Source organism: Ptychodera flava, assembly GCF_041260155.1.
Source record: "Ptychodera flava strain L36383 chromosome 3 unlocalized genomic scaffold, AS_Pfla_20210202 Scaffold_26__1_contigs__length_13983176_pilon, whole genome shotgun sequence".
Lineage (NCBI taxonomy): Eukaryota > Metazoa > Hemichordata > Enteropneusta > Ptychoderidae > Ptychodera > Ptychodera flava.
In genome coordinates this window covers 9973466-9985788 of record NW_027248280.1, presented here as the reverse complement: position 1 = coordinate 9985788, position 12323 = coordinate 9973466, and the positions used below count along the sequence as shown (strand labels likewise).

General features: G+C 36.3%; 2 long non-coding RNA genes across 2 annotated transcripts; both read right to left on the bottom strand.

The window, feature by feature from the left end:
• Nucleotides 1-2878: 2878 nt before the first annotated feature.
• Nucleotides 2879-5584, bottom strand: LOC139125868 (uncharacterized). The gene is made up of 3 exons (XR_011550388.1): nucleotides 5373-5584; nucleotides 4525-4836; nucleotides 2879-4272 (listed from the first exon to the last, which is right to left on the bottom strand). It is a non-coding gene; the product is annotated as an uncharacterized lncRNA (long non-coding RNA).
• Nucleotides 5585-9639: 4055 nt separating this feature from the next.
• LOC139126080 (uncharacterized) lies at nucleotides 9640-11950 on the bottom strand. The gene is made up of 3 exons (XR_011550457.1): nucleotides 11739-11950; nucleotides 11349-11504; nucleotides 9640-9910 (listed from the first exon to the last, which is right to left on the bottom strand). It is a non-coding gene; the product is annotated as an uncharacterized lncRNA (long non-coding RNA).
• Between the last annotated feature and the right edge of the window lie 373 nt (nucleotides 11951-12323).

Sequence of the window (12323 nt, the reverse complement as noted above, 5' to 3'; positions counted from 1 at the left end):
GAGTCTGTGAATGATTTGGTATACTAGAAAATGATAAGAAATGAAGATTAATGACTTGACACATTACCAAAATGCAAGTCATGGCATGTATCTCAGGAATGGTTCATACCTACATGTACTGAGCATGCCCAGCAATCAAACAAATCGAAAGCTCTATAATTCGAGGACCATACAATATTATGTATCAATGGGGTGGCAACAAGTAATTGAATCATGATTTTAGATGATGGTTTGAACAGTAACACCTCTACTTACTCCGACAAGGCAGCTAAAAAGCCAATCCAAGGCGTTGCTTGGCGAACCTCTCCGTCGTCAGATTCAGTATTATCACACTAGTGACGTCACATGTTTGAGTAAATCGGCGTGGCCTGCAGGTCGATGTGGCTTAGCTAGGAGCAGTCTGTCTGAGAAAAGCAAGTCAGTAGATGAGCAATATCATACTAAAATAACAAGTACTGGGCAACAAATGGTATGTTGTACTTTTGCTCTGTTTTGCATGCAATCCCCCGAATAGCAACTCGATTAACAGGTCTGCATTTCCAACAGTGAGAGGGATCTAATACCTTGAGTTGGTTTGACTTAGATAAATTTGTGCCACCACAAATATTCTGCTGAATCTAGGGAATTTGTCGAAAATATTTGCATATGAATAAAGATTTCATTGAATGGAATAGTCCCGCGTACGTGCTAGAGATTCGGATTTCGGATTTCATTCATCAAACAGAATACGAGTAGCTAATAGTTACAGCTGTTCTGGTCTACTACACATTTGTAATGACTCAACAACCGACGACTCGTTCTAATCATTTTGAGGTCGGAATGCAGCATTTGAGAGACGATATATAATCTTGTAATGAACATGCCAAGACATATACTCGTTCGGCAGTTTTTAATTATAAAAGAGCATGAAGAAAACGATTCAATTTTTTCGATATGATGTCGATATAAGATTTCAGATACATTTGCAGTGTACATGTAGAGTGGCAGAGTCGAAATGTCAAACCCTATTGCATTCGTCCTTCTCACATAGACAAGTCTTAAGCACATGCGCATACGTCTCTGTTTGATAAAGGATTGTACTTTGTGTTTGCCTATTTTTCATGCGCATGTTCCATGTTCCTGACATCTGTATTTTAAACGACATCATAATCTTGGCAGAAACACGAAATTCATCATGGTAACGTGTACCGATTTCATGCTTACGTTCGTTGCCATGCAATGTTGTGCCGCTAGAACGGAGTAACCCATGCAAATTCAAATCGCGTTAAAATTAAGAATCACGTTATGACTAGCAGATTCAACGAAATAGTTTGCATATCAATGTACGGCGATTTTTTGTGAATGGCCATATCTATCACTGACCTCAATTTGGTTCACCAGAAATGGTATTGGTTCTATAGAAAAAGACGCTTTTAGTACATATGTAAGCTTATTTTGAAAGTATTAAAACACTGCAAATGATATTTAGAGACAATGTGCCTCGACTATATACCATGTTTACTTACTTAAATTGTATATTTCAGAAATTAAATGATTAATTTAGCGAGTATTCATAGGGCTACCTTGTTGAATCTTGCCTATTAAAATATCGACTGTCGCTTACGACCAAAAATTGAGCTGATCCATTTTTTATCTTTATGGACTGCCATATGACGAAACGGTAAATGGACTTCATCCCAAAGTTTAAATCAACCAATAATATTCGCAACGAATAATTTCAACCTTTCAAGCACGTCGTTAACAGGTGTTTCTTTCACATGAAAGTTCGACTTATCCTGCGGAAACTGTCATTGGCAGTCCGGTATTGGTTAATGTTGATGTGAATGAAAGAAAGACTTTGATGACTATGAAGAAATTCAATGTTGATGAATATACTCATTTAATTTAAAAATTATTTTGTACAGCAGATCCGTCACATGGACTCCCTTGACCTGACAACATCCAGTTCACATAGCACGGCGATTGTGCATTTTCATACGCATGCTAGGGATAGCACTGGATCCGACTGAGGTCAGCAAGTTTAGGGTAGCTTATTACATATTAATGAAAAACTACCAGCGTACACATGCCTAACACAATTTAGGTTAACGTGGCGTCATCTAGGGTATCAGAGGTTAACCTTACCGTGTCAGTTTGTTCTTCACAATCACCGACGAGAGCGGTATTCGTGTGCAGTTCTTTTCAGCGAGCGGGTAAAGTTAAAAGCAATCAGTGAGCGGAGAAAGACGCCATATTTAACTGTGGACATGGAGGAAATATCAGGTTTAAAAGTGGTTGGGAAAAATTGACTGGCAGGGGGTACCGAAAATATGTAGAGAGAGGGGATTGCTGTGGCTGATAGAACTTCAGGGTGGGTAAGCAGTATCAGTCTTGGGGAGAGGTCAGAGGGGAGCTTGAAATGCTGTGGCAGACTATAAATACTTGAGGGTTGTGGGCATTATGATTCTGTGTTAGTATAAATTTTCTGCCAGTAGCTGGGTAGTAGTACGAACAGATCCATGTTCCCTTCCAAATTATAAGGTCAAAGAGAACGATGTATAAAAATCAGTTTCAGAAACGTGTTTTGTGATAATTTTATAAACTTTATTGACTTTAACAGCTTCCTACACCTATTGCCAAGTTCGATCTACAGCTTGACAGAGCCCCCGCAGTGTGAAGAGTAAACAATTGAATGTAAACTGTACACTCCTCACGTAAAATTTCACTCCCGATCGGATATTTGCTTATTATATAAAATTAAATCAATACAATTTGTTTAATTTGCAATTACTGAAATCTTAATTGTCGACTACCTTACAATACACAAATAATTGAATGTCGTCGTAACAACAACGCAAAATAATTAAATGTCACCGATTGCCTAAACATACTAGCTTGTCTTTCATCTTGCTTGCAGTCACAAACTTAGGGAAAGTGTATGGTATATTAAACATAGAATTAAAGGTGTGTCTTTTCTGTTTCAAGACTTTTTTTTAATTGAAATGTGAGGCTGGTTCTCCTTATTATCATGTAACATGCAGAGTCGATATAGAATGAGAATTGAATACTCTGTGACATAAAATATTGCGTAGCACAATCTTTGAACACTTAAACTAGACTGTGATTAAAACTTCACGGCTTTTCCAATAGTATCATGATATTGCTGTTTGGCTGCAATCATACCCACCAACGTTTATCAAACAATTGACATTTAGAATTGACGACTTGAAAAAACAACAATACAATTTCTTTTCCTTGCCACCAGTTGATAGCATAGCATATCCATGGAAACAATATTACATGAAATAAAAGCTTGCTTATTATTTTTCTTCATAGCTGGAGTACATTAACAAAGAAACATCATATAATGGCGAAAACTTTCCAATGCACTACAAACGCTCTACAAACTTTATACATATGAATCACGTCACTTTGCCTCCGTCGATGACATAATGTAACAAACGTACAAACAATGTACGAAAAGCAAAAACACATTGGTTGGTCTATTGATCTCTTACGATATATAAAATATTTCGATAAAACTCCAGATAGATTATCACTTGTACTTCACACAGTTTAAAAACTGTTTTATCATTCTTGTCCTGTGGTTTTTAACTTTTAATTTTACAATATTTTTGAATCACACATAAGGGAAAGACTGCATTAACTTGCATGGTACCTGAAACCCGGGTCCTTGCCTGACCAACTCGGGTGACAAACAAAAGACTTTTAATCCCTCAAGGTGTGAATGTTCCATTGTTATGTTTATCTTATCCAGCTGGTGCCATTGTAGGAAAAGGAGGTCTGTGAAATTGATCATCTGATAACTAAGTAGGGAAGTAGGGTATTCCTTAATTAATGGAGCTTTTCCGTAATGCAAAGCAAAATGCTGTTTAGATACTTTGAACACAATGATATGTCGTAGATTCTAATGAGGAAAATAATAATTTTAAAAGCACAATATTCAATCTTAAACGCCTTCCTTTGACTCGACACGAATGCTTTGTGCAAATTTTATTTACATGACGAGTGGCCGGTCATCAACGGTTTCTAAGTACTATAAAATGAAATTTAGCTTTGCCGCAGAACTTCGCCTTTTTTAATTGTTAATTCGTCTTGTTTTTCCGTCTTCTCTTCTCTGATGTTATCGAGACTGTGCTGCAATTCCTCTGCCAAAGCCTGATGGGTTCGTGTGAGTGTTCCAATTTTGGTCTTTGTTGCGTCATTTATCTCTTGGAAATCGTTTTCTAATTGCTTCAGCTGGTCATCAATATCTTCAGCCATCGAGGCTCGCTAATTTGTTCAAGAATGAATTACAGTTTTCGGTAAACATTTTACTGTGATGATAATTAAAAAGTGCAAATAGACAGGAAAAGAGAATTTCTGACAGGGTTTTCTGGACACCTTACCTGTAGTTGCTACAAAATTAGCCAATGTGTTGCTATTTACGAAGTATGTCATACAAAGAAACCCCACCAATATGTTTTGTGTATATGTCTTCCGCAAAATAAACTGCGGTACTAATAACGGTAGTGTAAAACTTACGATAGCTTTATCATCATCCTTCTTCATCTCAAGTATCTGCTCTTTAGTTTTCTTATTTTCCTGTCAAAACAACAGCAGAGTATGAAAAAGAGTTACCACGGTGATGAAAACTCGCAAACATCTGACGTTTACAACTGAAACATATATGTACAATATTATCGATCCGTTTATCTAGTCACGTGCCATTAATCTATTGCTACTTACCATGATTTCTATTTCGGGAGTTTCTACATTGACGCTCTTGTCGGGATTAACATTGTCTTCAAAGGATACACATGCTTTCCTACTTCTCGATGGCATGCGTTTTACTTTCTGCAAGACAGTGGTTCGGTTATCAAAACATTTAAATCGTCGATTCAGGAAAGGAAATGGAACAAAATGTGACACGTAAGAGGAAATAATCCCCATTTTTGTCTCACCAATGATTAAAAAATCGTGTTTTTCTTACCAGCGATTTGAAAATTACATGTCAATATATATCACAAAAGACTCAATTTAAAGACATTACCTTATACCCTTCATACTATATGAAATTACTGCACGGAGAATGTCAAGTATTTATTTTCATAAAGTCCTTGTCACTTTAAGTTCTGATATTCAGACAACTCGATGACCACTTAATCAGACTCTCTCGTATATTTAATTTAATATATGTTTTATGATAGTAAAGACACTGAACGAATTCATACTGTACTGGTTTAGCGATAGAGTTGAATATTTTTCGTAGAATTCGGAATTTGAAATTTCAAAACGTAAAACAAGTTATCCTTAGTGGAATCATTCTGTTAGTTTAGTGCAACCGTTGATGGATACAATTCAAGAAATAATACAGATTAAAAATGACTCACATCAGCCAGCAAAGTTTTATAAACATGCCACATTTTCGGACCACGTGCCCTCTGCTTGTATTGTTTATTCAAAATGTCTTCATTCCAACCAAGTAATGTCTTCCCTGGCTTGAAATCTCTAGGAGCAATTCATCATGAGCTGTTTGCAAAATTCCTCGGACATTTTTTCATTTTGGTCCAGTATGATGCGTAAATAACCACCGACGATAACACCGTCACTGTATCGTGCAAGCTCTTCCTGGGAATGATTTGGACGGGACACAAAGGAACGAAAATAAAGCAACATTTTTGAGGTAAGGTAAAACTATCATGTTTTGAAGTTTACGTTCTACTGTGATTGTCATTACATGTCAGGAACCAAAACAAAAAACAACAGCCGAGACAATAACAACAATATCATAATCATCATCGCTATCTTAATCATCAACATAACTACAACAAAAACAAAAACAACGACGACAACAACAACTATACAGTGTTATTTGACATCCCACCTGTAATTCATCTCTGTGCTTGTTTAGACTAACTGCATCACTTATGCATTTTGCATTTTCTTTGAATTTTCTCATTGCCTGATACAAAAAATCACTGTGCTTGTTGATGATTTCGCTTTTATGACAGGGAAGAACCGTTTTTGCATATTTATCCATGCCATTGCGGTAGTCAGTAAACACCAGTTCTACCACTTGTCGTAGCTGATCCTCTATTACACTTGGGACAACAGAAACTACATCGATAGATTTACTCTTCGAAAACATGGACACGTACTGCTGAATCATTTTGGTAAACTCTAATGAAGACAATAACAGAAACGATGAGTGAGAATTAGTCTTGTGCAGATGTTTGGGCTCTCGGTTTTGATTGTTTGTTTTTAAATGTTGTTTTGTTCTTGTTGGGATTCATCTTAAATCTGTCGGTCTAAGAAAAACTTCAACCATCTTAGGTTTTCGAAAATCGAAATTATTATTTTTCCTCAAAGACTTAAAACAGAGATGGCAGCCATTTTGAATTTCGAATGTCGGGAAATGTTGGCTAATTGTTGGCTAACTCAGCGCGGTGACCTCTGCTTTTGAATTTTGATTTCGTAAAGAACAGTTGAAAGTTTCATTTAGGAAAGCTTGAGCAATGATGTAAAGGCCATTTTGGGGATCCCTGTATCGCCTTTGTTCTAGTCTTTGTCATAGCCGTTTGTTTTTCATTGAAATCGTAATTTTGTGGGTATATTTTCTGATGAGATAATCTGGTGCCAACGCTGGCCTTTAAGGTTTTCAATTCCGATGCACGTTGCACCTCAACAGGAAAACGACGAACTACCTATGCCACACTCGAAGAAGCTAATTACTCCCACTAAGAAATTGCTTATGACAAAAATACAAAATTGGATGATAAGCATTTCCTAAGCATAGTTCTCTATTCAACAATTAAATGGACACTGTTTGAGTACACGGAATATGAGGTCAGTTAATACCCGGCTATGTAATGACAGCGATGCGTGGAAGGAGAGAGTGAATTTGTTAAGGTGTATACGTAAGCTTATCACGGAAAACACACACAAGTGTCGGGAGAAATAATAATGAAACGTCACGTGATCTAAATTTATCTACGTTAAGGACAGGCTTATTTTGTCTGGTATTTAAAACGCGATATTACTTTCTGTCATTGGGGCATGCGCACTTCCAACGCTAGGATATTGCAAAATCACTGATGACCCGAAAGCGTCACCTGTTGCCCATATTATAAGAAACGATACAATATTCTTACGATATCCATTGATGTTGCCAGCATATGGCCAGGCCTTCTTTGGTTTCATTAGTGTCCGACACCGGGTTATGAAAACGTCGATGCCTGTCAAGAAAGCTTTGTTTAAGCTCCCTCTATTTTTTCCTTTGCCCATTTCTTCTAACACTGACTCTTCTGTCGATGGCATGGAAAGTTTCATTGCATCAAACACTGGAAATGACTTTAGCAAGGCTCTTCGAGTAGCGTTGAGTTCCTTGACCTTGGCTGTGGTCGTATCGTCTTCCTTCTCTAGTTTCAATACCTGTATTTAGGTGCAGACATATTCAGTCTTATTTTCTACCCTTTGGTTACTTATCCTGCTACATATTCTTTGATTTCTGTTTGTGAAGTGCCTGTCCTGCCATTTCATACACTTAGATTTTCCAGGGTTTAATGGTAATGAAATGTGGGGGAACACATTATTGAAGTAATCAAAAGATCGCACCAAAGTATAGTATTTACTTTCTATTGAGTATCGACGCTCGGGAAACTTACGATCTGTTGGTCAGTATTTTTTACAGATTGCTAGAGCGAGAACTGAAATTTTTTAAACGTCATGCCATGTCAGAGGTGCTAAAGATGTTAACAGTCTACCTCTTCATTTAAGAGAAGTAGATAGTGTAGAAACTTAAAAAAAAAACTGTCAAAATTCTTTTTTTACTCAGTTTCTAGAAGACTGATTTTTGCCATTCTAGTTTGCTTTTTAAAGTTTTTGTCTTTGTCTTTATCCTTGGTATTTTTGAAAACGTTTGATTGCATTTTTTCTTGTTATATGTCTCTTGTTCAGTAGTTTTTTGTATGTGGAAATGTTGTTTTTTATGTGTCTTGACATCCATGAAAAGATGTTTAAAAAAAATTTATTGATTTATCGAAAGTAATAAATGAAGACTAGTAAATAATAATAATAACAATAATAACACAAAAACAACAACAACAACAACAACAATAATAATAATAATAATAATAATAATAATAATAATAATTATCCTTGGTATTTTTGAAAACGTTTGATTGCATTTTTTCTTGTTATATGTCTTTTGTTTAGTAGTTTTTTGTATGTGGAAATGTTGTTTTTTATGTGTCTTGACATCCATGAAAGATGTTAAAAAAAAAAAACTATTGAGTTATCGAAAGTAATAAATGAAGACTAGTAATAATAATAATAACAATAATAATTACAACAACAATAATAATAATAATAATAATAATAATAATAATAATAATAATAATAATTATTATTATTATTATTATTATTATTATTATTATTATTATTATTATTATTATTATTATTATTATAAAAGTAAGTAGTAGTAGTAGAAGTAGTAGTAGTAGTAGTATTTATTCTAATACGGTATTAATTATACATTAGTTATACACCACTTACTTCTTCCAATAGGTAATCTCTAAAATCAACTGTTTTGTCTTCACCGTCTCGGGAAATCTCGAATGCCATGCTAACGTCACGTAGAAGCCACATAAAATTTGGGAAGAACTTGATAAATTCATTTTCCAGTTGGGTTGTCTTCTTTGTATTACTCCCGCTTCGACTAAACACTTTAATGAGTCTATTTACCCAACTAAAACAATGGAAACGGAGAGAAAATGTCAATTTCGCACAGATTATGTTATAAATGACATTTTATAAAAAGCAGAGGACTTGCACTACATATTTAAAATACACATTACCTCGAAATCAATTGTAATCTCTCTTTCCCTTTCTCTGTCTCTCTCTGTCTCTTTCTCTCTCTCTCTCGTACCTTACCTTAGTTTGTTCAGGTCATCTGCACGAACAGTTCTGTAGCTGTTGTAGACCAACAGAGACGACACTAAGGCCATCAAAGCAAATATGAGCATATCGTCATCTTCATGTGCGTTGTATGCATCGTGTCCCTCTGTGTCCAGGATAATGACAGTCACTTCTGTTCCGTTCGACAGCGTCCGTTTGAACATGTTTGTACTCATCCATATCCCTTTCAGGTATCATAATCGTGTATATATATATATATATATATATATATATTATATATATATATATATATATATATATATATATATATAATATATATATATATATATATATATATATATATAATTTATATTTGTGTGTGTGACATTTCACGGTCAATTATTGACAAAGCATCGAGTTGCTCGAACATAAGCAAGCGATGTAATCTTTGTATATCAGAAAAGATACACGCTTTCCATTCTGACAAATCTCCGCTATTAAACAAATGCTGTGGGGCGGTTTAAAAATGTCGCCACCAAAACCAATATTAATTATCACATTTTTACCGCAAATAAAATAGAATTGTACGTCTCATTTATATAAATGAGAGTCAAGCTAAGAATCATACATACATACATACATACATACATAGATACATACATACATACATACATACATACATACATACATACATACATACATACATACATACATACATACATACATACATACATACTCTTCTTAAGCATGTACTTACCCATTGTCTCTGGTTTTTGTTTATTTGATGTTTTGAAGACACAATCTTGTTGCCTTGGTTCGATAAGCTGACTTGCTATGTATGATTTTCCAGATCTGGCAGGACCAGTGACAGCAACAGGACAGATCGGACCCTTGATGGAGCGTATTATATCAAGGGCGTCCTTACACACAACTAGCTGCCCTCGAGTATCCGTCACTTGAACAAGCTTACCCTTAGATTTGTCCCACTCGTAATTGTCTGGGTAACACAGTGGAACACATTTTGGCTCTTCGTCTGCAAAGGATTTGTGATAATTGCAAGTAAAGCCATGTGTCAACAAATTGTCTGAGTTTTTCTCTGAATTCGTGGCAAATGTAATTCTTATATTGAAAAAAGTAATAACCGATTGATTGAACTTGTCAGAGAGAGATAATAGCCAAACAGGTAGGAATTAATATAATCTCACACCCCCCCCCCGTACCTCGGATCAGATTTCGGCTCGTGTGAGACAAAGTATCCCAAACTCGTATGAGAAATCTAATCCCAAGTCCTGTGTGTGTGAGATTTGTTTTTCACATGACCATAAAATGCGTTAAATTCACACTGAATATATTGAATGTTTAACTGCATCGGCGACAATTCTACTCCATTGCCATCTAGTATTCCGTATCACTAACGAGAACTCCGTGGCGAGTTTCACTGCTGGTACTGCAACTTCTGCTACAGACGAGATGTCCAACAGAAGAAAAGCGTTACATGTTCAAAGTGGCCCTTGTTTACCAGTTATATGGAAAATTGGGCCTTTTGTTTTGTGAGTCTGTCATCAATAACGTACTCCATGATTTAATATCTTTACAACGCTGTCGTCTACTCTGACCTGTTTACTTTATAATTCCGGGCCATGTGCTACTCATCGTGCCATTGGATAATATTGCGCTCGTTGAACAAAAGGCTTTCTATCATCAAATCAGAGCTCGTGTTATATATACTGCAGAGTGTAGGACAGTTTCTGAGAGTGTGGGATCGATATTTCCCACACTGGCGATCCAACCCTCCCAGCGGTCAGGAATATGTGAGAAATCATACTCCTGCATTGAAGCAGTGTCACTTTGGTCCTTAAAATACATGAAAGTGTAAACATTGAACATTTTATACAAGACCCTGATTACTAAATCGATGTTTGACAGCATGCCAATGCTTACGGGGGATTTATGCAGGACACATTAATTTGTACATTGTGATGAAAACAGAACTCATGCAGTACGACCTCGGTCGTACGGTGTACAGACCCTCACACCGCTCGGGCCCTTCCATCGTATAACTTCGGTCCGGAAAATCCAAATTAGGGCCCTAAAGATTAATAAGAGACGAATTCTTAAAACCCTTAACAGTAATTAAAAGCCCATGTTTTGCAGGTCAAGGATGAATGTTACTTGTCACTGTACAAATCTTGATACTATTGAATCAAATAACATTATTTTTTGTGATAATCGAAATTCAAAATTTTCGCAATCACCTGGTCCCTGTGTGTATTTTTCATAAAAGAAAGCCGATGCAAACTCGACTCACTCCTGATACCCCGTGACAAGATAAGACCAAATGGAATGACAACGGGTTGAGAGTCAAAGTATGTGTTTCCCAGGCACGGTTTGTAGTTGTTCTTTATTCAAAACGTCATGTAAGTTGCCCCATAGGTATTTACATTATCATTAATACACAAACAAATACTCACCCATGCTGCTGATTTTATGATAGCACTACACCTAGACAGTTGCTGCAAGCTTTGAGTCGATTCTGCTCTTCAATATCACCGCTGTTCGTGGGGGTACATCAATGGTCAGAAATGAGCAATTAAATCCGCTGCAAGATATTGGACACCTCAAAGACACTGCATAGAATAGCAACATGAACAAGGTAAATACTCATTGGCGGTGGAGAAAAATCATTCTGTGAAGGAAATATAATACATTGATATAAAACCCGAATGTTCCGTTTAACAAATGTCATAGTTGCTCCTGATCATGTTGCCAACGGTAGTTTCCTTATGACAACACCCGCTTTTCAGCCATACAAAATGACTATTGTGAATAAAAGAGAAGAACAACTGCATTGATGTACTCACGGAAATACTCTGCACCAAATCTAAGACGAGACGCCGCCTCAAATCAGTCACGCCGAACTTCTCGAGCAGCGATTCAGCCAAAGAATTAATGACTAAATAACTAAGCTGAATATGTCGGTAGGCGTGGCATTGATGCTTTGGTAGACGTGTCTTGAACCACTTCAATCCCTAACAATATTAAGACGAACAAACAGAAATAAGTTGGCGCAAGTTCATAAATTTTTGTGTCTCTATCGTAAGCTATCTGACGGCGTTGAACCTCTTGTAATCTGCAACTTTCGGTACCTTAATGCAATTAGTCACGACGCTGAAGAGTGACACGTAGTAAATGATAAAGATTACATTTTAAATAGGTTAACCAAGTTTCAAAAGGGGGAAAATTTAAAGTACTTGCGCGTCAAATATTAACCATCTCCGCGATTTACACCAGCGTGTAAGTCGAATTTGTTGAGGGCGGGCTCCCCTCCTCATTACAGCCAATTGTGAAAATATTTGGGTATTATTAAGGTTGAGAATTGAGCCGAGCAGTGTTGGCTACTGATATATTCAATAAATGATGAGGTACCGAACGCTAAGGCATGAAAT